The sequence below is a fragment of the Sinohyriopsis cumingii genome, chromosome 4, assembly GCF_028554795.1.
Source record: "Sinohyriopsis cumingii isolate HCF-2022 chromosome 4, ASM2855479v2, whole genome shotgun sequence".
In the NCBI taxonomy this organism is placed as follows: Eukaryota; Metazoa; Mollusca; class Bivalvia; order Unionida; family Unionidae; genus Sinohyriopsis; species Sinohyriopsis cumingii.
Genome location: NC_142964.1, coordinates 23,958,741 through 23,984,790, shown reverse-complemented (window position 1 = coordinate 23,984,790; position 26,050 = coordinate 23,958,741). Strand labels below are relative to the sequence as shown.

The 26,050-nt window shown below is 36.0% G+C and overlaps 1 long non-coding RNA gene across 1 annotated transcript; it reads left to right on the top strand.

Annotated features, from left to right (window-relative positions):
• The first annotated feature begins 20,610 nt into the window (after positions 1–20,610).
• On the top strand, positions 20,611–22,098 carry LOC149800817 (uncharacterized). Its single transcript, XR_016420424.1, has 2 exons — positions 20,611–21,023; positions 21,642–22,098. It is a non-coding gene; the product is annotated as an uncharacterized LOC149800817 (long non-coding RNA).
• Positions 22,099–26,050: the final 3,952 nt, after the last annotated feature.

Here is a 26,050-nt window from a genome sequence, read left to right as displayed (position 1 = left end):
TATAAGTCTTTGGTACGAATCGGTCGTGGTTCGAACCCACGAGCTCCCACACCCGAAGCGGACGCTCTAGCCACTAGGCCACCGGAGCGGTCCGGACCTAAATGATATCTTAGTTTTCTTGTCCATTGCGTTAAAGGCAAAACCATCACATTCCGTCCACAATGAAAATGAAAGAAAGCAGGACAAGCAACCTAAACTGAACATATGTGGTTATCAATAGTTGACCTAAATGTTCCAGTTTTCCTTGACATGGTTCAAGTGCTACTTAGTCAACTGGACACAAGCTGTGTCCGTAAAGAAAAAACATTCGAGCCCTGTTGATGTTTGTTATACGGTTCCCCAAGACCCTATTCAAGACCCTGTTCTATTCAGTATGTACCCTCAGCAGCTGTCATGTGTCATAGATCAATATCTGGTGTCTTACCAACTGTACGGCAATGACACTCAAATATATAAATCTAGCTGCCCATCTGAAGTTGAGGCTATCATCCAAGACATATATGTGTGCATTTCCGATGTAAATACATAGATGGCATTTAACAAGCTACAGATGAATGGTGACAAAACTGAAGTCATTCTGATCACCACGCAAACATTTTTTCACTCACATCCTGTACCACGAATAATACTAACATTAAAGTTACACAGTCAGTGGGAAACCTAGGTGTCACTCTCTCGACAGTACGGTATAGTTACACCAACATGTAATGAACATGTGCGTGGCTGCATATATTGTGCTGGGACGCGTGACTTCCCTTCTTTCAGTTGATGTTACTAAAACACTTGTGTGTTCCTTAATGAACTGGTTTAAGTTTCAGCCTAAATCGGAAACAAAAAAATTAATCTTCTTTATAAAGAGCGTATGTAAAAATGCTCGTCTCTCGACCCAGAAGCTATTCAACCTTTGCGGTGTTCCACGTCAACTAAGGCAAATATCCAGTTACAAACAATTTTATCTGGACACCGATAAAGTCATCTAATTGCAAACCGGCAGCAGCATAGCACATTTAGAGTTACTACTATTTCTGCATCCATCAATCATCCTTTAGAAATCCAATACAGCATCTGCAGTAAAAGCCCAGACTGTACTCGACGCTCTTTTCGTAGGAAACGTTGTAAGCAATATCATGGAAATCCGTGTAAATGGCGCCTAAACTGCACCATATGTTAATTATGTAACATAACATGAAAATCTCCACTGAAAATCAAGTGCCAAAATGTTATCTGTATCAAATATTATATTGTTGGGAAGGACAGAGATTTTTTGAACTGTAACTTAAAACAAAACCTTCTTCCAAGGGATATTCATGATTGAATTGTGTAATATTGCTTCAACTCTCATCTTAGAATATGTATTCACTCGCAAGAATTAAAACGTGAAACGTGTAAGAAAGAATTAAATTAATTGCCCTAAATCATGTATTATTAATTCTATCTACACTATTTTGTCTCACGAAAGTTCTTATAAACGTTTCATAAACTCACTGTTACACTATTATCTTCGTGTTGCGCTTGTAATCTCCTCAAGCTTGAGAGCTTGCTATCAATCTAGTATCTAATATTGATCTCAGTTCATAGTTTTTGAGGGTATGAGCAAACATGGCATGTCGATAACGCTATTAACTCAGGGCATCAGTAACCATGGCATATTAATAACGGTATTACCTAAGGGCATCAGTAAGCATTGCATGTCTATAACGCTATTAACTATTACCTAAGGGATCCTTCGTACGCATGACCAAAGAAAATTTTAGTGTGGAAAAAAGTAAAATATACAGCAGTACCAATGTCAGGTTTCTAGCTGTTAACATGTGGGGTGAATGTAGGAATATCAGAAAGAGATGTGAGGAAAACAGTGATAAATGTTGGTAACTAGGTCGGCGTCATAGAAACTAATGTAAGATGGGTTTGAGGGCATATCAAGTACAGCTTTTGGATTACAGGAAGACTTTGACAAAGCTGGGTAAACAAATCAGTATCATAACATAGCTGGATAACATGGTCATATACCTGCTGTTTCAGCATCATTTAGTTATCGTATGAATGGTGGAAGGGAGCTGTCATTCATCTAGTAATGGTTAGCCAGTCATATTCTGTATGTGGGGAAAGGGTGTGAGATTTCGATATGTGTATATAGATAGGTACATGATATAGTGTAGAGAACAGAAGTGTAGAGAAAGCAGACGGCAGTAGAAAAATCAGAAGAAGCAGGACACAAAGAAGAGGACGAGAAAGAGACAGCAGAGATAAGATGAAGTTGGAAATAAGAATCAAACAGAGATATACAATATGGAGAGTTAAGAAAAGGAATACCTAATAGACATAATGGAGTGATAGATATTCTGAGCGGACAAATATATTGAGAACAAATGTAGATACACATGAGTCTAGAATTTGGAGAGATGGACAGAACTTCGTGTGTATATTGGATATAAACAGTAAATCACAGATTGACTTAGTCTTTTAAGTAACATACACCTGGCACCCGCATCACCCCGAAGACCAACCACACCAAACGGGTTATATAACTGATGGCGTCAGGAAGCTTGGCATATCTATAACGCTATTAGCTGAGGGCAAGAGTAAGTATGGCATATTTATAACGCTATTTACTAAGAACATCAGTAAGCTTGGCATATCTATAACGCTATTAAAAGAGGACATCAGTAACCATGTAATATATATTTAACGCTATTAACTGAGGGCATCAGTCAGCATGACACTGATATAACGCTATTAGCTGAGAGCATCGGTAAGCATGGCATGTCCATGCCGCTATTGACTGAGAGCATCAGTAAGCTTGGCATATCTATAACGCTATTAAATGAGTGCAACAGTAAGTATGGCATATCTATAACGCTATTTACTAACATATCAGTAGGCATGGCATATCTATAACGTTATTAACTTAGGATATCAGCAACCATGTAATATATATAACGCTATTAGCTGAGGACATCAGTAACCATGGCATGTATATATATATATATATATATATATATATATATATATATATATATATATATATATATATATATATATATATATATATATATAATGCTATTAAATGAGGGCATCAGCAACCATGTAATATATATAACGCTATTAACTGAGGGCATCAGTAAGCATGGCATGTTAATAACACTATTAACTGAGGACATCAGTAACCATGGCATGCGCATATATATATATATATATATATATATATATATATATATATATATATATATATATATATATATATATATATATATATATATATATATATATATATATATATATATAACGCTATTAACTGAGGGCATCAGTAAGCATGGCATGATAATAACGGTATTAAGTGAGGGTAGTATATAAGTCAGCATGGCAGGATGATAAGCACGTGTGCCGTGATTATTTTCAAAATCCAGCAACACTTCTTCAGACGGTTCTTGATGTTCATTTATTCTTAACACGTTAACCTTTTTGCCGTTTTCGCCCGAACTTCGAGTATTAAACACATTTTGAAAGCTATTTCTGAATAGATCCGAAAACATCAAATCCCAGGTGATCCTTCGATACCATACTGCCTAGTTGCGTTAGAAACATCGTTTTTAATTGGCTATTTGGCTCGCGCATGAGCAAAAGGGTAAAAGTTGTTCATTTTTTTGTGCTAAACGGAGCCATTATTTTTATATCGAGACCACTCTTTATTCCAAAATGCCCATCTTATCCTACCTTTTTGGAACGGTTCATCTGTCTGTTTGCAGTTCATACCGGTTTGCCTTAGATCTGTGACCAAAAAGTCTAAAATCCGGACACAAAATCAGATTCCGACCACAGGCAAATGTTGGGTTGAAAAAAATCGCATCCAAAAATATAAGGTTTTACCCTCTGTATTTTGTAGTGCAACTAGAAATTCCAGATTATTTGGTATCATTGTAGAGCTACATCTGTCTTCCTTTCTATAATACCACCCACGTTAGTGTATCCTGCATGACCATGACGCTACATAGCCCGGCAGTAAGCTACCACCTCCTGCCACGTTAACCCGTCGCCAGGGGTTAATGTGTTAAAGAAACTTTATTAACCCGACGTTTATCAAATACCATATGATTATGGATTTGATAATTCTTCGTCGGATATCTTGAAAAGCTATAAATACATATCCTGGTGCTGCAACTCCTTGTTGTGATGCGATGTGCCATGCAAATACGCCAACAGTTGTTCTCATAGTCATCCTCAACCATGATAATATTGATTTTCCGCTGCTGTCCATATAAGAAAGCAATTGTTGTTCTTCAGCAAGCAATGGTGACATTGCTGGCATCCACAAAGAAGGTTTTGTCAGATCATATTTCCATGAAGTGCCACGGTTCCCGCTGGATCAGCTCATTCAGCGTGCCAGATAGCATCGTTGTCATTAGATTTTCGAACGAGAACAACTATATGTTTTGACTTGAAGATAACCTTACTAACATTTCAGCAGAAACCAAAGATATGTGACAGTGGTATTGCACAACTAAATCTTCCCTTAGCATCAATTTGATTTTACGTGCTGCGTGTCCCAAATTAAACTTTGTATTTACAAAGAATAACCTTTCAACATCAGCGTCGTCAGCTTAAGCAGTAACGTTTCTGAGGGTGCTGAAAGAGGTGAGGTCTGCCATCAGCGCGATCAACAGTATCCTTTGCAAATATCATTGACGGACCAGCAGATGTAAATAATCATCGCTGTATCGAGATAAACCTAAAATCGTCGTAGCAACATCAACATAACTATGACAAACTTAAATTTCCCGACCATCAATAATATATCGTGCACTTTTTTTTAAAAAAGCCATAATTCAGTTATTAACAACCCACCCTGCGCAGCACCATAAGGATTATTATTATTTACTAGCCTACCCGTAACTTCAATGAATGCCTCGGCGGGCAAGAAATATCTGCTTCCATCCTGAACTTGTAGTTCGATTCGTCCACGCTGATTTACTTCTCATGCTTCATAAGAATAATACTGATAATCACGCACAGATTCATCCTTGAGAATTGGCTCATCCATGTCAAATACTGGATCAGATATACGTTTAAACATTTTATTATAATTATTATCGTTTAACACGAATACCACCTATGGAAATTCCATTTCGGGAAATTTCATTTCCTGCTATCAGACTAGCGATTACATATTTTTCTTTTTCTGTTGGGGTATACCATCCAACTCTGTTAGTCTTTTATTTGCAGCTTGATCTATTATTTTTCTGATATTTGCAGGCATAATTTCGGTGCTGACCAGTTTCACTGGTGGTTGTTGTTTTCGTCGTATTAATCCTGCTAATCTTTGATTGCTGAGGATGCTTTACCGGCAAAATAGCTTTCATTGATGATTGTTTTGCAATTAGTATTGCTTTTGTGGCAATCCTTCTGAATAGACCCTGAACAACATCACCGAGTACATCTCCATAAGTAACTGTATACGTAGGTAATCGCGAATGTATCACTCTGACCACGATCGGTCTACGTTGAGCATTATGCATAATCATCTTATTTTAGTCATTGTATCTAATTACTCTCAATCACTGTGATAATCGAGACTAATAAACATTAATGTCCATGATACCACCTGTAAATAATCATTGACAAATATCAGCTGCCTTATTAATGATTTCAGGGGAATTATTACCAGCTCGTTTTCCACCAATCAGACTTTCTAGTCCATCAACATCAGCAAGGACGTTATTTGAGCAGTAAGTAATGTATCCACTTCCTCGAGTAACAAGACCACTTCCTTGAGTAACAAGACCACTTCCTCGAGTAACAAGACCACTTCCTTGAGTAACAAGACCACTTCCTCGAGTAACAAGACCACTTCCTCAAGTAACAAGACCACTTCCTTGAGTAACAAGACCACTTCCTCGAGTAACAAGACCACTTCCTTGAGTAACAAGACCACTTCCTCGAGTAACAAGACCACTTCCTCGAGTAACAAGACCACTTCCTTGAGTAACAAGACCACTTCCTTGAGTAACAAGACCACTTCCTTGAGTAACAAGACCACTTCCTCGAGTAACAAGACCACTTCCTCGAGTAACAAGACCACTTCCTCGAGTAACAAGACCACTTCCTTGAGTAACAAGACCACTTCCTCGAGTAACAAGACCACTTCCTCGAGTAACAAGACCACTTCCTTGAGTAACAAGACCACTTCCTCGAGTAACAAGACCACTTCCTTGAGTAACAAGACCACTTCCTTGAGTAACAAGACCACTTCCTCGAGCAACAAGACCACTTCCAGTTGCCCCTTCTGCTTCTTCCTCACTTGTTGTTTTATCTGCTTTTTCTCTTATTCTTCTTAAGGTTGATTTACTTTCGTCTTCTACTTTCTTAAGTCACTTCTTCATTATTCTTTTTTCCTAGTATCCTTCTTTCCTCTATTTGTTCAATATGCTCGTATACTGTACTGTTAAAGAGGCCACATTTTTTAACACGTTCCTCAGCTTTGATTTACTGAGTATCAGTAGCGATGCGATATATATCACTGACCCAGTCACCAGCTTTTAGAGTTTTAACATATTCGGGTTTTACAGACTTATCTCTTTTATAATATCCAAACGCGGCAATATTAATCATTTGGTTTGGGTCTTTGATAGCGATGATAGCTTCGGGATTAAAGTTATCCGTAATCTTAGTTCCAGCCCTTGGCACAGGCTATGGTTCGTCAAGTTGTTGTTGTTGAGGTTGCTGGGGTGGTGGTTGAACTGCTTGAATAGAGCCAGCAATATCAGCAGGTAATGTCCCAAGAGTTCTTTGAGTCGCCTCGGCTGCTTTAACAATTTTCGTGGTTCGATAATAGGTTTCAAGATTTGTTCTGCACCTTCTGCAAATTCAACCTCAGATTCTTAACGAGCTTGTAATTTTTGTTTGACAGAATCACGAACTGGAAGAAATTTCTTTATTGTCTATAGTCGCTCTCTGGCTAATCTAGCTGCATAAGATTCCGTAGCTGGTACCATTATTTTATCAGCGATGATTTTAAATACACGCACGGATTGATAACAATAAATTTACACGACCCTAGAACAAGATATCGTATAAATTTTGATAAAATATTTGGTTGGGATTGATTTAATTATAGGAGCAGAGAGGTTTCGACCTCAATAAAACGTGTGCGGGTAAACGAATGCACATACTTGTTGAAAACACAAAAATAAATAAACAAAATAAACTAACCCAGTTTGAGAAACTCTCGGTCAGTAGAAGCTTTGCTCTGGCGTTATTGACCTTATATTTTTATATTTTCGTAAGAAGCTTTATTTTTTTTTTCAAAAAATGACGTTCTAGCAAAATGTCTGTTCACCCTCTCTGCTGCTAAAAAAAATCATAAATCGTTGATAACTGATACAATGTAAGCATGTGTCAATTAAATATACATTAATAATCTATTGATTTGCAAATATAATTATCAAATTAATTGCCTAATCCGCCTCAGATCTGTTTTTCCAAAGATTGTGTTTATGTTAATGATTCCAAATTATTTTTGCGACTGCACTTGTTATCCATCGTAAAATCTTATACATGTAGCAATGTCAGAACAATTTGAGATATATTTAATATATGTGACATGGAAAAAGATCAGACCCCTTTCGAAATAATTCTAATTATTTTGAGAAATGCATACGTAAGAAAATTTTTATATAATATTTTATATTATAACCACCAATTTTTTGTGGACAATTTGTCGTTTACTATGGTGGGAAGAAAACTTTCTCATGCGGTAACACTACCTAATCCAAATTCAAGAAATTATTAATATTTGATACTGGAGATTTCTAGAAATATTTTCATTTTATTCATTTGACAACATTCTTCCAAGCTATGTATTTCCAAAGCATTCATTTGACAACATTCTTCCAAGCTATGTATTTTCAAAGCATTCATTTGACAACATTCTTCCAAGCTATGTATTTTCAAAGCATTCATTACACTAAATGTATTCATGATACGCATACCGCAGTATAGACAATCATTCATGGCTACACTTTCTTTTGGTTTTATTTTTGGTCCCATGCAGGGTGATTACTTATATTACACCCAGTAAACTTTCTATCACAGTGATGCTTCCAAAAGGAGTTGAACATCTTGTTCCAGTGACTTCTTAAATGTACATGGATAATTATGACTCGTAATGGTTTCCAAGCGAAAACTGCAAGCCTAAGACACGCCTAAATGCTTAACCCAAACTGATAAACATTTTGCCCTCTTATAACAGGTAGTATTTTACAAATACCAATAAAATGTTTAATCCAACCTTGAAAACATACTTTCCTGTGATTACAGGCAGAATATTGCAAAATATTGTATGCTAACGTATTTACATAACAAATATAGATGTTTGTCTAGTTCAAGATGATAATAAAATTACATTAACACGAGATCATCACGAGTCTGCCAATGTGCACGTAGCGTCTTTCTTATCTAGTGCATACGCATTTTATTACAACATTCAAAAGATTAATGTTCCTTTCATTTGCAATTTCCTGAATCCTGCACTTCATATGAATAAATCTTTGAAGATATCTTTCAGTGGAGCAAAATAATTGTATTTCCTCAGCTGAGAGTAATTCCTTTGATTAGTCGTATTTCTTGTTTTACATTAAAACAAATACTTTGATAAAGAACACTTCAAGTAGAATGTGGTAATAAAAATACAGAACACTTCAAGTGGAATGTGGTGACACAGATAAAGAACACTTCAAGTGGATTGTGGTAATACAGATACAGAACACTTGAAGTATAATATGGTAATACAGATACAGAACACTTGAAGTAGAATGTAGTAATACAAATACAGAACACTTCGAGTAGAATGTAATTATACTGATAAAGAACAATTCAAGTAGAATTTGTTAATACAGATACAGAACACTTCAAGTAGAATGTGGTAATACAGATACAGAACACTTCAAGTGGAATGTGGTTACACATATACAGAACACTTCAAGTAGATTGTGGTTACACATATACAGAACACTTCAAGTAGATTGTGGTTACACATATACAGAACACTTCAAGTAGAATGTGGTTACACAGATACAGAACACTTCAAGTAGATTGTGGTTACACAGATACAGAACACTTTAAGTATAATGTGGTAATACAGATACAGAGCACTTCAAGTAGAATATGGTCATATAGATAAGAACACTTCGAGTACACTGATTTTATAGATAAAGAATACTTTTGAGTGACATTTGATTGTATAGATACAGAACGCTTCATGTAGAATGTAATTTTACTGATAAAGAAGACTTCAAGTAGAATGTGGTAATACAGATACAGAACACTTCAAGTAGAATATGATAATACTGATACAGAAAACTTCAAATAGAATGTAATTGCATGGATAAAGAACACTTGAAGTAGAATGTAATTATACAGATACAGAACACTTCAAGTAGAATGTGGTAATACAGATACAGAACACTTCAAGTAGAATGTGGTAATACAGATAAAGAACACTTCAAGTAGAATGTGGTTACATATATACAGAACACTTCAAGTAGAATGTGGTTACACAGTTACAGAACACTTCAAGTGAATCTTGTAATACAGATACAGAACACTTCAAGTAGAATGTGGTAATACAGATACAGAACACTTCAAGTAGAATGTAGTAATACAGATACAGAACACTTCAAGTGGAATGTGGTTACACATATACAGAACACTTCAAGTAGATTGTGGTTACACAGATACAGAACACTTCAAGTAGAATGTGGTTACACATATACAGAACACTTCAAGTAGAATGTGGTAATACAGATACAGAACACTTCAAGTGGAATGTGGTTACACATATACAGAACACTTCAAGTAGAATGTGGTAATACAGATACAGAACACTTCAAGTAGAATGTGGTTACATATATACAGAACACTTCAAGTAGAATGTGGTTACACAGTTACAGAACACTTCAAGTGAATCTTGTAATACAGATACAGAACACTTCAAGTAGAATGTGGTAATACAGATACAGAACACTTCAAGTAGAATGTAGTAATACAGATACAGAACACTTCAAGTGGAATGTGGTTACACATATACAGAACACTTCAAGTAGATTGTGGTTACACATATACAGAACACTTCAAGTAGAATGTGGTTACACATATACAGAACACTTCAAGTAGAATGTGGTTACACATATACAGAACACTTCAAGTAGATTGTGGTAATACAGATACAGAACACTTCAAGTGGAATGTGGTTACACATATACAGAACACTTCAAGTAGAATGTGGTAATACAGATACAGAACACTTCAAGTAGAATGTGGTTACACATATACAGAACACTTCAAGTAGATTGTGGTTACACAGATACAGAACACTTCAAGTGAATCTTGTAATACAGATACAGAACACTTCAAGTAGAATGTAATTATACCGGTAAAGAACAGTTCAAGTAAATTGCAATTATATAGATAATCATCACATAACGTAGGATGTAATTATGTAGATAAACAACACTTCAAGTGCAATGCTATTAAATAATGAAACAACACTTAAAGTTAAATGCAATTATAAAGATAAACAACACTTGAAGTAGAATGCAAATATAAAGATAAACAACACTTGAAGTAAGTTGTACCTATATAGATAAATAACACCTGAAATATAATGAAATTATATAGATTTTAAAAAATTGATGTAGAAAGTAATTATGTAGGTAAATTATACTTAAAGTCAAATGCGATTGCGGATAGAAAATAGTTCGCTTAGAAATGACAATTGAGTTTTTATTTAAATTGAAACAAGACGTGAAAGGCAACATCTGCAAATATGTATTCACCCCATCGCATCAAAAGTTGTAAATTTCCGTCATGTAAAAATACTAATGATGACAGTGTAATCGAGATAATGACAAGACTCGTCTCATGCAAAAAATTCTACAAAATTGTTTTCTCTGATGGCAACAACGCTCATTTGCTTTCATCTATCGGAAAGATTTGGTCGGACAGTTTCAGTGTTTGTCTATTATCATTAATAATCCTCGGATCTACTCATAGGGAAAGGTCTAATTGTTGTGTGACGTGTCAGTTGTATCAATGCTCGCTCATCGGTAATGCCTTCTTTCATTAAGCAGTTGGAAACTCAGTTATACAAAATGAGTGTACATAACGTGTAAATTAAACAGATTGCGTGCGTTATAGTTTTGATCCAAATCTATGTCATAATTGTAGCAGTAGGATATTTATATCTTTAGATTATTAATCGTGCTTTCTCTTTCTTCTATAGTTTACCTTCATGTTTCATTATATATTTGTAATAGTGTTTTACTGTCCTTTTACCTTTTTACAATCTTAAAATTGTAATAAAGTTAATTAAACCGTAACTATTTTATCACTTCCTAAAGTGTGAAAAGAGAAGAGTATTTGTACATTTTTTTCATGTTTTTGTTTCTTTATTGACTTATTTTTATATGTGAAAAATATATCTTTATATATCACAAGTAAAAATAAAAGATATCACGTCATGCCATGCGATGTTTGATGTTTGTGCCCACACACGCTATACCTGCAACAAATAAAAAGGTGCATTTGTGAGCTAAAACGAAACTGAGTTACCTTTCAAACATGGACATGATTGTTTGCTGAAGAAAAAAAATCGACTCGATCCCGCTCATGTCTCTAAAATTTTCTACCATTGCCACCTTGAGCAAATGACTCGATGCCTTTCGCTTTTCTCTGAAATGTTTTATCATTACCACCTTGACAACAATGAAAAACCATTTGTGACTCATTGCTTAATCAGGCTTGATATTTGGCCAGATAGAGTAGAATACTGTACAAAATGCAGGCTTGATATTTGGCCAGATAGAGTAGAATACTGTACAAAATGCAGGCTTGATATTTGGCCAGATAGAGTAGAATACTGTACAAATTGCAGGCTTGATATTTGGCCAGATAGAGTAGAATACTGTACAAATTGCAGGCTTGATATTTGGCCAGATAAAGTAGAATACTGTACAAAATGTGAAAGCTGCATTTTACTGCGAGAGCATAGGTCATCATAATCCTATCGCTGTCTTAAATCTCACAGATTTACATGATCAGCCAATGAACGTGAGGTGAATTTACAAAAAAAGAGAGTGGAGTTGTGTACTGAAAACTGATTTTAGTTTTGTAAGCCTCGATCTCGGTATGTAATAGAAAGAACATTTTCGTTTACTGTGTAAATACCGCCACTCGTTAAAATTTTGTCTTATACTGTACTCTAGACACTGTGCCACTTGCATATGTTTTACTTGTACATAAGTTTAAGATCTGTCATTTACTTGTACATAATATTATGTACAAGTAGATGAGAAAATTTAATATTGAGTTATATCACCTCCACCTGTACACACCTTCGAGTTATATCACCTCCACCTGTACACACCTTCGAGTTATATCACCTCCACCTGTACACACCTTCGAGTTATATCACCTCCACCTGTACACACCTTCGAGTTATATCACCTCCACCTGTACACACCTTCGAGTTATATCACCTCCACCTGTACACACCTTCGAGTTATATCACCTCCACCTGTACACACCTTCGAGTTATATCACCTCCACCTGTACACACCTTCGAGTTATATCACCTCCACCTGTACACACCTTCGAGTTATATCACCTCCACCTGTACACACCTTCGAGTTATATCACCTCCACCTGTACACACCTTCGAGTTATATCACCTCCACCTGTACACACCTTCGAGTTATATCACCTCCACCTGTACACACCTTCGAGTTATATCACCTCCACCTGTACACACCTTCGAGTTATATCACCTCCACCTGTACACACCTTCGAGTTATATCACCTCCACCTGTACACACCTTCGAGTTATATCACCTCCACCTGTACACACCTTCGAGTTATATCACCTCCACCTGTACACACCTTCGAGTTATATCACCTCCACCTGTACACACCTTCGAGTTATATCACCTCCACCTGTACACACCTTCGAGTTATATCACCTCCACCTGTACACACCTTCGAGTTATATCACCTCCACCTGTACACACCTTCGAGTTATATCACCTCCACCTGTACACACCTTCGAGTTATATCACCTCCACGCGTACACACCTTCGAGTTATATCACCTCCACGCGTACACACCTTCGAGTTATATCACCTCCACGCGTACACACCTTCGAGTTATATCACCTCCACGCGTACACACCTTCGAGTTATATCACCTCCACGCGTACACACCTTCGAGTTATATCACCTCCACGCGTACACACCTTCGAGTTATATCACCTCCACGCGTACACACCTTCGAGTTATATCACCTCCACGCGTACACACCTTCGAGTTATATCACCTCCACGCGTACACACCTTCGAGTTATATCACCTCCACGCGTACACACCTTCGAGTTATATCACCTCCACGCGTACACACCTTCGAGTTATATCACCTCCACGCGTACACACCTTCGAGTTATATCACCTCCACGCGTACACACCTTCGAGTTATATCACCTCCACGCGTACACACCTTCGAGTTATATCACCTCCACGCGTACACACCTTCGAGTTATATCATCGACGACGCGTACACACCTTCGAGTTATATCATCGACGACGCGTACACACCTTCGAGTTATATCATCGACGACGCGTACACACCTTCGAGTTATATCATCGACGACGCGTACACACCTTCGAGTTATATCATCGACGACGCGTACACACCTTCGAGTTATATCATCGACGACGCGTACACACCTTCGAGTTATATCATCGACGACGCGTACACACCTTCGAGTTATATCATCGACGACGCGTACACACCTTCGAGTTATATCATCGACGACGCGTACACACCTTCGAGTTATATCATCGACGACGCGTACACACCTTCGAGTTATATCATCGACGACGCGTACACACCTTCGAGTTATATCATCGACGACGCGTACACACCTTCGAGTTATATCATCGACGACGCGTACACACCTTCGAGTTATATCATCGACGACGCGTACACACCTTCGAGTTATATCATCGACGACGCGTACACACCTTCGAGTTATATCATCGACGACGCGTACACACCTTCGAGTTATATCATCGACGACGCGTACACACCTTCGAGTTATATCATCGACGACGCGTACACACCTTCGAGTTATATCATCGACGACGCGTACACACCTTCGAGTTATATCATCGACGACGCGTACACACCTTCGAGTTATATCATCGACGACGCGTACACACCTTCGAGTTATATCATCGACGACGCGTACACACCTTCGAGTTATATCATCGACGACGCGTACACACCTTCGAGTTATATCATCGACGACGCGTACACACCTTCGAGTTATATCATCGACGACGCGTACACAATTTTGAGTTATATCATCGACGACGCGTACACAATTTTGAGTTATATCATCGACGACGCATACACAATTTTGAGTTATATCATCGACGTATACACAATTTTGAGTTATATCATCTACTTATACACAATTTTGAGTTATATCATCTACTTATACACAATTTTGAGTTATATCATCTACTTATACACAATTTTAAGTTATATCATCTACTTATACACAATTTTGAGTTCGGATTAACAACAGAACACGTTTTGACGACACATATATATGATTTAATGTGGCGATTTATATGAATAGTGGATTATGAAGATGTGTGCGTATTTATAATCCAAATATTGGATCTATTTAACAAAAAACGCACAGTTTCAAAGATGGAAAAAATATACAAATAAATTTAGATCAGTAACCCTAAAACACAGGATAAATGATTTCACAAATGATTCAATAATGGAAAGATGAATATAGTTCACTCAAATAGTAAACAATGCAAGTCTTTACCCATAGTAAAAAATGTATTCGCTCAGGTAGCGAAATTATGTCACTAAACAATACAGTCTATCCTTCTAGTCCTGAATAATACACTGGGTCTTACTAACCCAAAATTAGCTTACAGCTAAAAATACATGTGTGGAGATGCACTCCGTCACACGTGCACCATATCCGCTCCATAGCTCCTCCGAATCAATTTCACAACCAATATAGACTCCGGACCCTCGGAATACTATGATCACTTGAAACATTAGACCCTCCGGACACTTGGAATATTAGACCCTCCGGAACCCCTGGTCCTTTGACGGCTCTACAGCTGGGTCACCTTAGTCCCTCTGGACCCTCCGGACGCTAGACATTAGACGCTCCGGCACCTTAAACGCTCCGGACACACGGACGTTTCTACCCTCTGACAACACCGGACACCCCGGATATTCCTACCATCAAAACACTCACTCACTCAGCTGAAAATATGCCCGATACAGTGTACTAAACTTGATACAGACATAACGTAAGGACGTTATACATGGTAAGTTAAAAAGATTATATTATAATGGCAATTACAAAACAGAGGTTCAATAGTAAACCTAACCCTGCTTGATAAAACAATAGTAAACAATTCTTTTAAAAAATGTAGCTTTACATTACCAATATAAGTCCTGCACTGCGTCGCAACAAGAATAAAAAATGCACGCATTATGGTATGTAAAGAAAACTATAACAAACATGCAAAGGCAAATATGGTAATACACTAGTTATCACTTAAAACCCAAAACATTACCTACCCCTACAGCTGGAGTTGTGCGAATCCTTTTAGCAGGCCGCTTGCTGACAAAACCATTAGTATTGTAAATGTCCTTTACATGTAGTAACGTATTTATACCTTTAGAATTTTCGTTATTCTTTATCAAAGGCACCTTGCACGTGTGGCACAGGACGAATCGTACTCACGATTTCGAAATACATAGACCATATTATAATCACCCTCGGGTATCGTTGTACAGAGAAAAAGAAACGAAACCCGAGTACATGTATTTAATTAACAACATTTACACCATTCCGTGACATGTATATAATTTTAAGTTCTCTCATCTACTTGTACATAATTTTAAGTTCTCTCATCTACTTGTACATAATTTTAAGTTCTCTCATCTACTTGTACATAATTTTAAGTTCTCTCATCTACTTGTACATAATTTTAAGTTATATCATCTACTTGTACATAATTTTAAGTTATCTCATCTACTTGTACATAATTTTAAGTTCTCTCATCTACTTGTACATACTTTTAAGTTATCTCATCTACTTGTACATAATTTTAAGTTCTCTCAGCTACTTGTACATAATTTTAAGTTCTCTCATCTACTTGTACATAATTTTAAGTTCTCTCATCTACTTGTACATAATTTTAAGTTCTCTCATCTACTTGTACATAATTTTAAGTTCTCTCATCTACTTGTACATAATTTAAGTTCTCTCATCTACTTGTACATAATTTTAAGTTCTCTCATCTACTTGTACATAATTTTAAGTTCTCTCATCTACTTGTACATAATTTTAAGTTCTCTCATCTACTTGTATATAATTTTAAGTTCTCTCATCTACTTGTACATAATTTAAGTTCTCTCATCTACTTGTACATAATTTTAAGTTATATCATCTACTTATATATAATTTTAAGTTCTCTCATCTACTTGTACATAATTTAAGTTCTCTCATCTACTTGTACATAATTTTAAGTTCTCTCATCTACTTGTACATAATTTTAAGACCTGTCATTTGATAAACATCTTCTAAAGCTTCTACAGGTCTCCTCACGTCTCTGAAGCTCTCTGGCAATATATCTAATTAATTGTAGTGGTCTATAGAAAACCGTCTAGACATTAAGATGCTCGTAACGATATACGGTATGGATAATTGAATTTAATTCAAGTATTAAATCTGGCAATCTCAATTCCCTCACATGCATTTTGTTCACGTGCCAATGTTACTTAATTGAATGAAACTTTTTACCTCATGTAAAGCAGATACATCGGGAAGAGTAATCCATTTTAAGTGGCGTTAAATAAATTTAGAAAGAAACGTAAACAGATTTGACTGTACCTTGATTAGACAATCTTAATTTATATTTGTATGGAAACTAGTTGAGCAACTAACGGGATATATGTAAGACATTATTTCCTATACGTCCATATTGAAATTATTATCTTGATCAGGTATTCGAAAAGACAATGGATAAAAGTATAGCAAAGATTGCTGGTTTAGACATAAGAACTCGCAGTTTCCAAGATTTATCTGCAACATGTTAATAAATAAATGTAGGGATCAGATGAATGGGTTACAGAGCTATAGTTGTTTTAGGGAATAGAATAATACATTATTAAATCTATCAAAATTCATTTGTCCATTTTGATATTTTACATAAAAATCAGATTCAGATGTTGCCATTTTGAACATAACTTAGTGAGTTTGATAAAATGAGTTTATTATATTGATCTTAAACCATACTACATTTTTATACTCCGCCTAACAAAACTGATCTTGTTATAAAATTTTAACACAATACATTACTATCGATTCTGCTACTCGAAATTATCTTTGGAATATTTTACGTTTATTTGTCCTTTACTTTATTTGGAATAGTGCTATCCTTGCGTAGACAAATTTTGAGCCCACGCTTATTATGTGGCTATTTATAGTTTGAGAACCGTCGTACACCCTTCCTGTTTTCTGAAAAAAATAAAACAAATAACTCAACAATTTAAACATGATAGGTACAAACCATGACGTTATTTTATAAACTTTTGCAATGTCAGTTTCTGTGTAAAAATCTAAACTATACATTGAATAACGGAAAATGCTGAAGTTGGCTAATTCATTTCTTCTAAAGGAGAATCTAATACCAATCATACCCATAATTCCTTGCAGCAAATTGCCTACAATGGCTTGCATAAATGGACTATTTTTTCAAGAAAGTCGCGTCGATCGAAGTATGCCAGTTTCTATTTCTAACTGAAATTGAAGTTCATTTACATTCTCAAAATAACTGAGTTTGCGTGATGCCAAGGTATGCAGTTATCATATATAATGTTTAAGTTTTTATCTCTCAGAAAATTAGAAGGGTCTACCTACTCGACTGTGTAGAGACAAACTTTAGGCATGTACGTGACTTCATACTCGAAGATGGATATTGAAACCTAGTAGCCTAGATATAGTAAGGTGCCGTTGCAATTTGGAATGAGCTATACCATTAAGTCTTGTCTGAATAATACATTTCTATATACCACCGCTTGTGGTCATGGTGTATATATGTACCCCGTATTTCAGTTTATCTATGTATTTTTCTATATCGTCCCATGATAAGAGCTGAGCCTTCCATTGCCCCACTTTTCATCAACGGTGACGTCAAACACTGATAAAAACGGTAAATAGTTATGCATATTAGGACGGTGTATTAACACTTTATGACAGGAGGCTCTTTGAAATTAAACATAGACCTAATCAGTTATTTGATGTTTGAGGGCAAGAAGTTTTCGTGCTTTATAGGTTAAATTATGATGGATTTTAAGTCCTGTCAAAAAAAAAACCCAATCAATTATCAATGACAAATGCCAGTTTTAGGAGGGCGTTCAAAACAAGCATATGAAATCTTGTATAATGTCTTTAACTTCGTATTAATTATTGGTATTTTAATATTAGTAACACCAACATTAAATTCACACAGTCAGTACGAAACCTAGGTGTCACTCTGGAAAGTACTATCACGTTGCACCAGCATGTCATGTACATATGCAAGGCTGCATATCTTGAGCTCAGACGCATCAGCTACATTCGCAAATATCTTTCCGATGATGCCACTAAAACACTTGTATGTTCATTCGTACTTTCAAGACTGGACTATTGTAACTCAATTCTGTCTGGTTCATCTCAATATCTACTCCAGAAACTTCAGAAAGTTCTAAACACAGCTGCTCGGATCATACTTAGAGTACCACGATCAAAACACACCTCCCCGCTGCTCTGTACCCTACACTGGCTATCATTCGATCCAGAATCAAACACAAAATTTGTTCTCTGTGCTACGTTTCACTGACGGACTCCAGTCCAACACACCTATCCGACCTCACCCATGTATACACACCAGCAATATACTTACGCTCGTCTTCTGACAATCGCATACTAATTATTCCCACTACGAAAACGAAGTCATATGGACAACGTTCTTTTGCATACCAGGGCTCAGCAACGTGGAATGAATTGCCCACTGAACTGAAACACAATGACACAGCGATCCCATTCAAGAGTGCTCTTAAAAATCACTTATTTCGACTGCAAGAACAAACTTAAAGACCTAATAATGTTCCATACCTGAAATATTTTCAGCGTCTTTTTTGTTTTCTAATTTCATGGTGTTTGTTTTTTGTTGTTGTTGTTGGGTTTAATGCCATTTTTCAGCATACGATAGGCTATACATGGCGGCCAGTATTAATGGTGGAGGAAGAACCCGGAAAATCCACGGAAAGAACCACCGCCCCTCGAGAAGCCACAGGCAAGCTTTCTCACATACCCCCATTGGCCGAATCCGAGACTCGAACCCACGCAGACAGAGGTGAGATGGCAGTGATCTGTAACGGAGAGTTCTTTAGACCACTCGGCCACGTTTATTTTTTGTAATAATATCGTTATATATGTTGCTTTTTAAGTTATAGGTGTTGTCTAATGTTGTAAAGCGCTTAAAGCTGTTAAAGATTATGCGCTATATAAAGTCCTCATTATTGTTATTATAATTATTATTATTAATACTAACTTCACTATTTATACAACATCATTTTCATGGATCGTCTGTACTATAAATTACCAATCTGCGTATTCACAAAGGCGCGAAGACATTTCACGGTCGAGGTGTTAACTTAGTACATGGTTAAACGTATGTGCTCCTTTCTAGAAGAATACATGTAAAACAGCCAGATTTGTCTGACCCTTTCATCCAAATTGTATTATATTAGCACTGCAGCTAAAAGGAGAAAGAGTGAAGATCAGCACATAAAGATTCATTGGGATAAATGTTCATTTACAAAAAACAGAGAAATCGTCAATCACGTAGATATGTTTATCTTCAAATGTTCAGATTGGCGTAAATCTCATTAGTCAACATGCGTTTTTTGTACCAGACAAATTAGATGCACGCTTTATGCTTTGTTTCAATCGTAAATGAAACGTCGGAAAGAAATGTATAACCACTAGTAAATGAAGATAAATTAGTCCAATAGCATGTACTTGATTGCATCGGAGCAGAGAAATGTAGCCTAGTCCCGACTGGATTATAAAATACGTTCTTTGAAGAACCAGTACCTTCTCCTCGCTGAGCTGTCTTTGGTTTTAACGAGTAAAGACTGTTAATTATCAGATACGTACCTTAAATATATACATCGCATTAAACTAACCTTAAAATTAGCCAATATTTCATACATCGTTTACAAATCACTGTGCAAAGCCATTATATATATATATATATATATATATATATATATATATATATATATATATATATATATATATATATATATATATATATATATGAAGTGGCAAATTTTATGTCGATCTAACAAGAATACATCAGTTGAGACCAGAGAACCATTAATTAGATTTATGGAGACAAGCGTGTATCATATCGCCATACTACCGTGTACGGTAATGTCCTTCAGAGGGAGAATTTCGTTCCTAATTAAACATTTGTTTATACAGCAGCCAGGCGGATTATTAAGGACAAGGAAAACTTCATTTTCATGGTAAAGTTGTCACAATTGAGAGAACGCAGAAACTCTGTTACTCAAACTACCAGGTCAAGCTGACCCTGACTTTGGCGCCTCTGGAAAAAGGCTGCAGAGATATTTGATTCTGATTGGTTACGTTAAATGAGAGGGCGTGCTCCAACACAAAATTTCATAGGTTTTAATATCGCCCGCATCGAATTTTAATCAGTCTAAGCTTTTCCTACAAGTGGAAACCCCAAAAAGGTTACGACTCCGGGAATTTGCAAGAAATTCTCGTTAAAAAGGAACTGTTGTCCAAAAAGGGGACGATTGTCGAAAGGAACCGACGAACTAATTTACCGATTAGAGGGAGGAACGTTGAAAGCAAAGGTAGTGTGACAATTCCATGTAATTTGTTGATTCCATATATAATGCTTTGCTGAAGTTATTTACTTGTATCTGCATGAATCTTTTTTCTACATTCGTGTAATAATTTGCTTTATGAAATATATCTGTGTTGAGTTTATGCATAGGAAGTTGTACATTAATCTTCTTTAGATAAGTTTGACGAATTGTTTGCATTTGTCGTCTTGTTTGCATAAGAATTATGTTCCAAGAATTTAATACATTATATTAGTTAATCTGATTACGAAAGTCCGTGTGAATTCGCCGAATTTAGAAGATTTCACGTATGATTAAGAATAAGTGTGTATTGACTGAAATGATCTAGTAATTGATTGATGTTATGTATCCTATTTATTCACTGTGTAAACTGAGGCTGGCTCAGAACCACAGGCCTCGCGTATGTGTTAATGTGTAAGGTCAAGGCGTAACGAATTAGCCATTTGACTAACTAGGGTCATTATAGGACATGTGGAGTCGATTGATAACCTTAGCGTCTGTTTAGCACTGATAGTAGAATCTGATAACGAGGGAGAATAATGAAGAATTAACTGTTTCATAAATAACGGAAAATTTAGGTTGTCTCTATTTATATTTATTTAAAAGGGAGAAAATAGCTCCTCAGACGTATGAGACGTATTATCCTGAGACGCAATATGCTGGGACGTATGATGTGATGTTATTCTGAGACGTATGAGACGTATTATCCTGTGACGCAATCCTGCGACGTATTAATTTCTGAAGACGTATTCTGAGAATATCCTGAGACAGATGGTAGAAAGTATCATCCTGAGATCCAAGAGTCTGAACAGCTACAGAGGGAGCAAGCCAAACTGAGGACGAGCAGGTTATGAAATCATACAAGACGTTGACTTTGATTGTCCACTCGATCCTATGATGAACTAAATCTATCAGTAAACAGATCGACTATTTTATTTAAATCTATTTGCATTTTCTTTGTATTTCGGTGAAAGTTTAAATTCCAAAAAGCAGAGTACATTCCTGATGTAATGAATTTTCACAGTGTTTGTATGTAATTGATTAAATTGTTTGTTTACATGTACGGGGGCTCGTGTTGGTTTGTTCTATATACCTGCTCAGATCTCTATCTATTTCACCTATAAGTTTAACCACTTATATTTACAATTACTCGAACCAGGCAATAACATCGAGGGCGGTCAACCTCTAGATAACGAAAACCAAATACGGAGGGACAATCACTCCCCCCGTTTTAGCAAAATATATATATATATATATATATATATATATATATATATATATATATATATATATATATATATATATATATATATATATATATATATATAGTAATCTAATTGGCCTTTTTGTATAAATAATTGTGACAAAATCATTTTCTGTTGTGATCTAGTACTAAATGAATTAGTATAAGTGTCAAGTATTAAGTACTAATAATAAAAACACTAATTACAAGCAAGGTGACATGCATAAATGATCACCAAGGTATCATTTGTTTTTACGTATTCGACGGAATATTAATCGAATGTGTCAGAAACGTTATTCATCCATTCACAAAAGGATAAGGGAAGGGGTCTCTTGATGGTCATTTCGGTATACCGGGAGCGGAGGGTCATGCTTTGGGGATCCATTACCACTCGACGAGTGCTGTGGAACCGGAAATACAAAGTGAGTATCGACTAGCAGGCCATGAGATACATATAAGTTCAATTTTGTAATCAGTATTGTTCAGTATCATTATATGGGTACAAATGTAATTCAATAATGCAATATGTACATATGTACATTTATCTTGTTAATGTACGATATATATTTGTTCATATTTTTGTAAGAATTCTATACATTGATCACCCTTAGTGGATGGAACCATATAATATTTATATTTTTGTATATATTCTCTACATTGATCGTCCACGGTCATATATCCGTGTATCAATCATGTTTGTTTACAAACTCCATACGGTGTCTGATTACTCGTTGAAGTAGCATGCTCTGATTGTTCCATTTATGAATAATATTATTTCCTTGGCTCAATTGTTGAACTCAGTGCGCATCATTCTGTTAAATTCATTGTGAGACTTAATGAGCACGAGTTTGGTAGCAGATTCATTGATCATTCCGTTTCATCATAAATAGAAATTTATTTCACGAAATTGTTGTGTTTTTTTTTTTTTTTTTTTTTTTTCTTTTTTGTTGTTTGTTTACTAAATAATGTCCCAACCTGCCTTCATCCTGTTACAAAAGCGTCCCGATTTTTGATGTGTTTTGTTACGACTCTATGGTCCTAAACTAAGAAACAGGAAAGAGCGAAAGCTAACTAGTTGGGTAAAATTCAAGAAATAATGTTTTACCTAGAATACACAGTGAAAAACTAAATAGAACTTACAGTTTTGTCAATTAAATCCCAACTAGTCCTAAATGTTTTATCACAAGTCCAAAGTTATAGGGTATTCCGAATGATCTACAAATGTGTTCCGAGTGAATTCCAATCTTGAATGTGGTGATATGCCAGTATCTTGGAATACAGTTAATGTGCTAACAGTCTTGATGTATCACAATTATATAATCTAAATGTCTCTAAAAGAATTCACAATAATCCCAACAAGAGTGAGCCAAATACACTACAAATTGAATATACATAACTTGTTTCTTACCAACTTTTCACCTAGAGTGTTTTAACTTTTAAAAAATGATTGTTTTTCTCTGTGACGCTATGCTTGAAATTCGTAGTCAAGGTGACGGATGCATTTTTTCAATAACAGAAACAAGTTATATTTAGTGGATTCATTATTAAAATTTCATTGTCTGAAATTTATATGGCTTTGCACAGTTGCAACTTTGTAGAAGTAGCGGTCTAAAGTGTAACTTGCTAATATTCGCAAATAAAATTTAGAAGTAGTATATAGCTCGAATGTGCATGTCATCGCATAGATTGGAAACTGAGGATGGCTGAGAGACAAGATAGCACAAATCGACTGTAATTTCCAAAATGAGAAGATTACATTCCGCGAAAGACTTTGGGAAGAAGAAAAAAGAACTATGGTATAGATTTGTCCTGGCGATGAGTAATTGGAGGTTTCTCCCATCAAGAAGTTGGTTATTACTTACCTGTTTGATACTTAGAGAAACCAAAGCCCGCGTGTATCCTGGAGCCATTCCATGATGCGTTATAAAAAGCGCTATCATCCTAGTGTTTTTAGCATCTTACTGAAAATCCTTCCCATTTCGACTCCTCGCAAGTTATAGCATATCATGTTGATTTCTTTTGCCGCATAAACGGTTCCACCTGCTTCAGCTTGTATCTTTTTATGTGTTTTGTTTCCTTCTATTTCATCATTTCATACTAGGTGCAGTTTTCTCGGATAATAACCTTATATACTTCTGGGCTCCTACATGTTAGAAGCACTAGGGGTAATATACAATGAGAGATATAACAATACAAAGTTGTGCAGTAATAAAAACAATAATGGACGAGAAGTTCTTGTGAGTATCGCCTAACGAACCGGCAGTATGGTTAAATCTCATTCTAAGTCAGAAAACAGGATGAGACAAAGCGTGGTGAGAGATCTACGCCAGAAATGTTTATCCCGGCAGAGTCATGCGAGGAGGTATTGAAAAAAAGATGTTGAAATAATTGTCTTCCAGATAACTGACAATAATAATAATAATAATAATAATAATAATAATAATAATAATAATAATTATTATTATTATTATTATTATTATTATTATTATTATTATTATTATTATTATTATCACTCTGAAGCGGGAGTTCGTGGGTTCGATCCCCGGCCGAGTCATACCAAAGACATACAAAAATGGTACTAACAGCTGCCTCGCTTCGCGTTCAGCATCAAGAGGTTAGTGTTAGGACTGGTCGGCCTGGTGTCAGGATAATGTGAATGGGTGGGACATCATGCTACATGTCTGCGACATGATGCCCCAGTGCTAGACATTACTATAAACTGACACACTGCAGACATCGTAGCGATATGACTGAATAATTGTTAAAACTACGTTAAAAATCCAAATCACACACACACACACACACACGCACACACACACACACACACACACACACATTTTCCATCGAAAGCTAAAGATGGCATGCACGAGCTCATTTAATGCGGTATTTCAGAACATTCGGATTTCGAAATTTGAATGAGGTTTTCCTATACGTATTTTCATCTCCGATACGAACTTCATGTACGTCAAAAGACAATTAATGGTTACGCTTATGTTTTGCTTATTTATAGATTAATCTTGTGTCCTGCTGAAATTAAGAAAGATTATATTATATGTACGGTGTCACTGCTTGATTTTCTGGATTAAATAAATCAGAGGCAACGTGCATACAGACATTTCCTGAAGCAAGCACTAACCAGGTCGATTTCAACTGTGATATTTGTATTTCTTTATTAAGTTGTCAAGACACATTGCTTCTACAGCACAGAAATGTCTGCACTCAAGCGTTGTAGTTCATTTCGCAATGGGTAAATATTATACAAAAGGGATCAATAAGCGTGTTTCAAGTACACCACCAATCAGCTATGACAAAAATGATCTGCGTGTTCTGACTTCAAAAAATAATAACGACTTTGTTTTTCACCGGGCTCCTATGGTTTGCACTCAGTTTGGCCCTAAGCAAGAAATGGAATCTTAATGTAGTACATGAAAACAATTGCAGTACCTCTATGCCCTAATCGCTTTTTTCTGTTTATGTTTCTGTCTCATCCGCGCTTAGTTCCTCTTGATCTTGGTCCTCTTGGTCTTAGAATATGCTTTCACCATTTACAGAGAAAACATTTTCAGCCAGCTTTTGGGAAAGCACACACACACACACACATACATAGATACATACATACATACATACATACATACATACATACATACGTACGTACGTACATACGTACATACATACTAGTAGTAGTATTGCGTGCTTGCTTGCTTCTTGTATATATTTTGATTTATGTTGCATCTCCAGTATTATCACATCCATGTTTTAATTAAAGCTAATG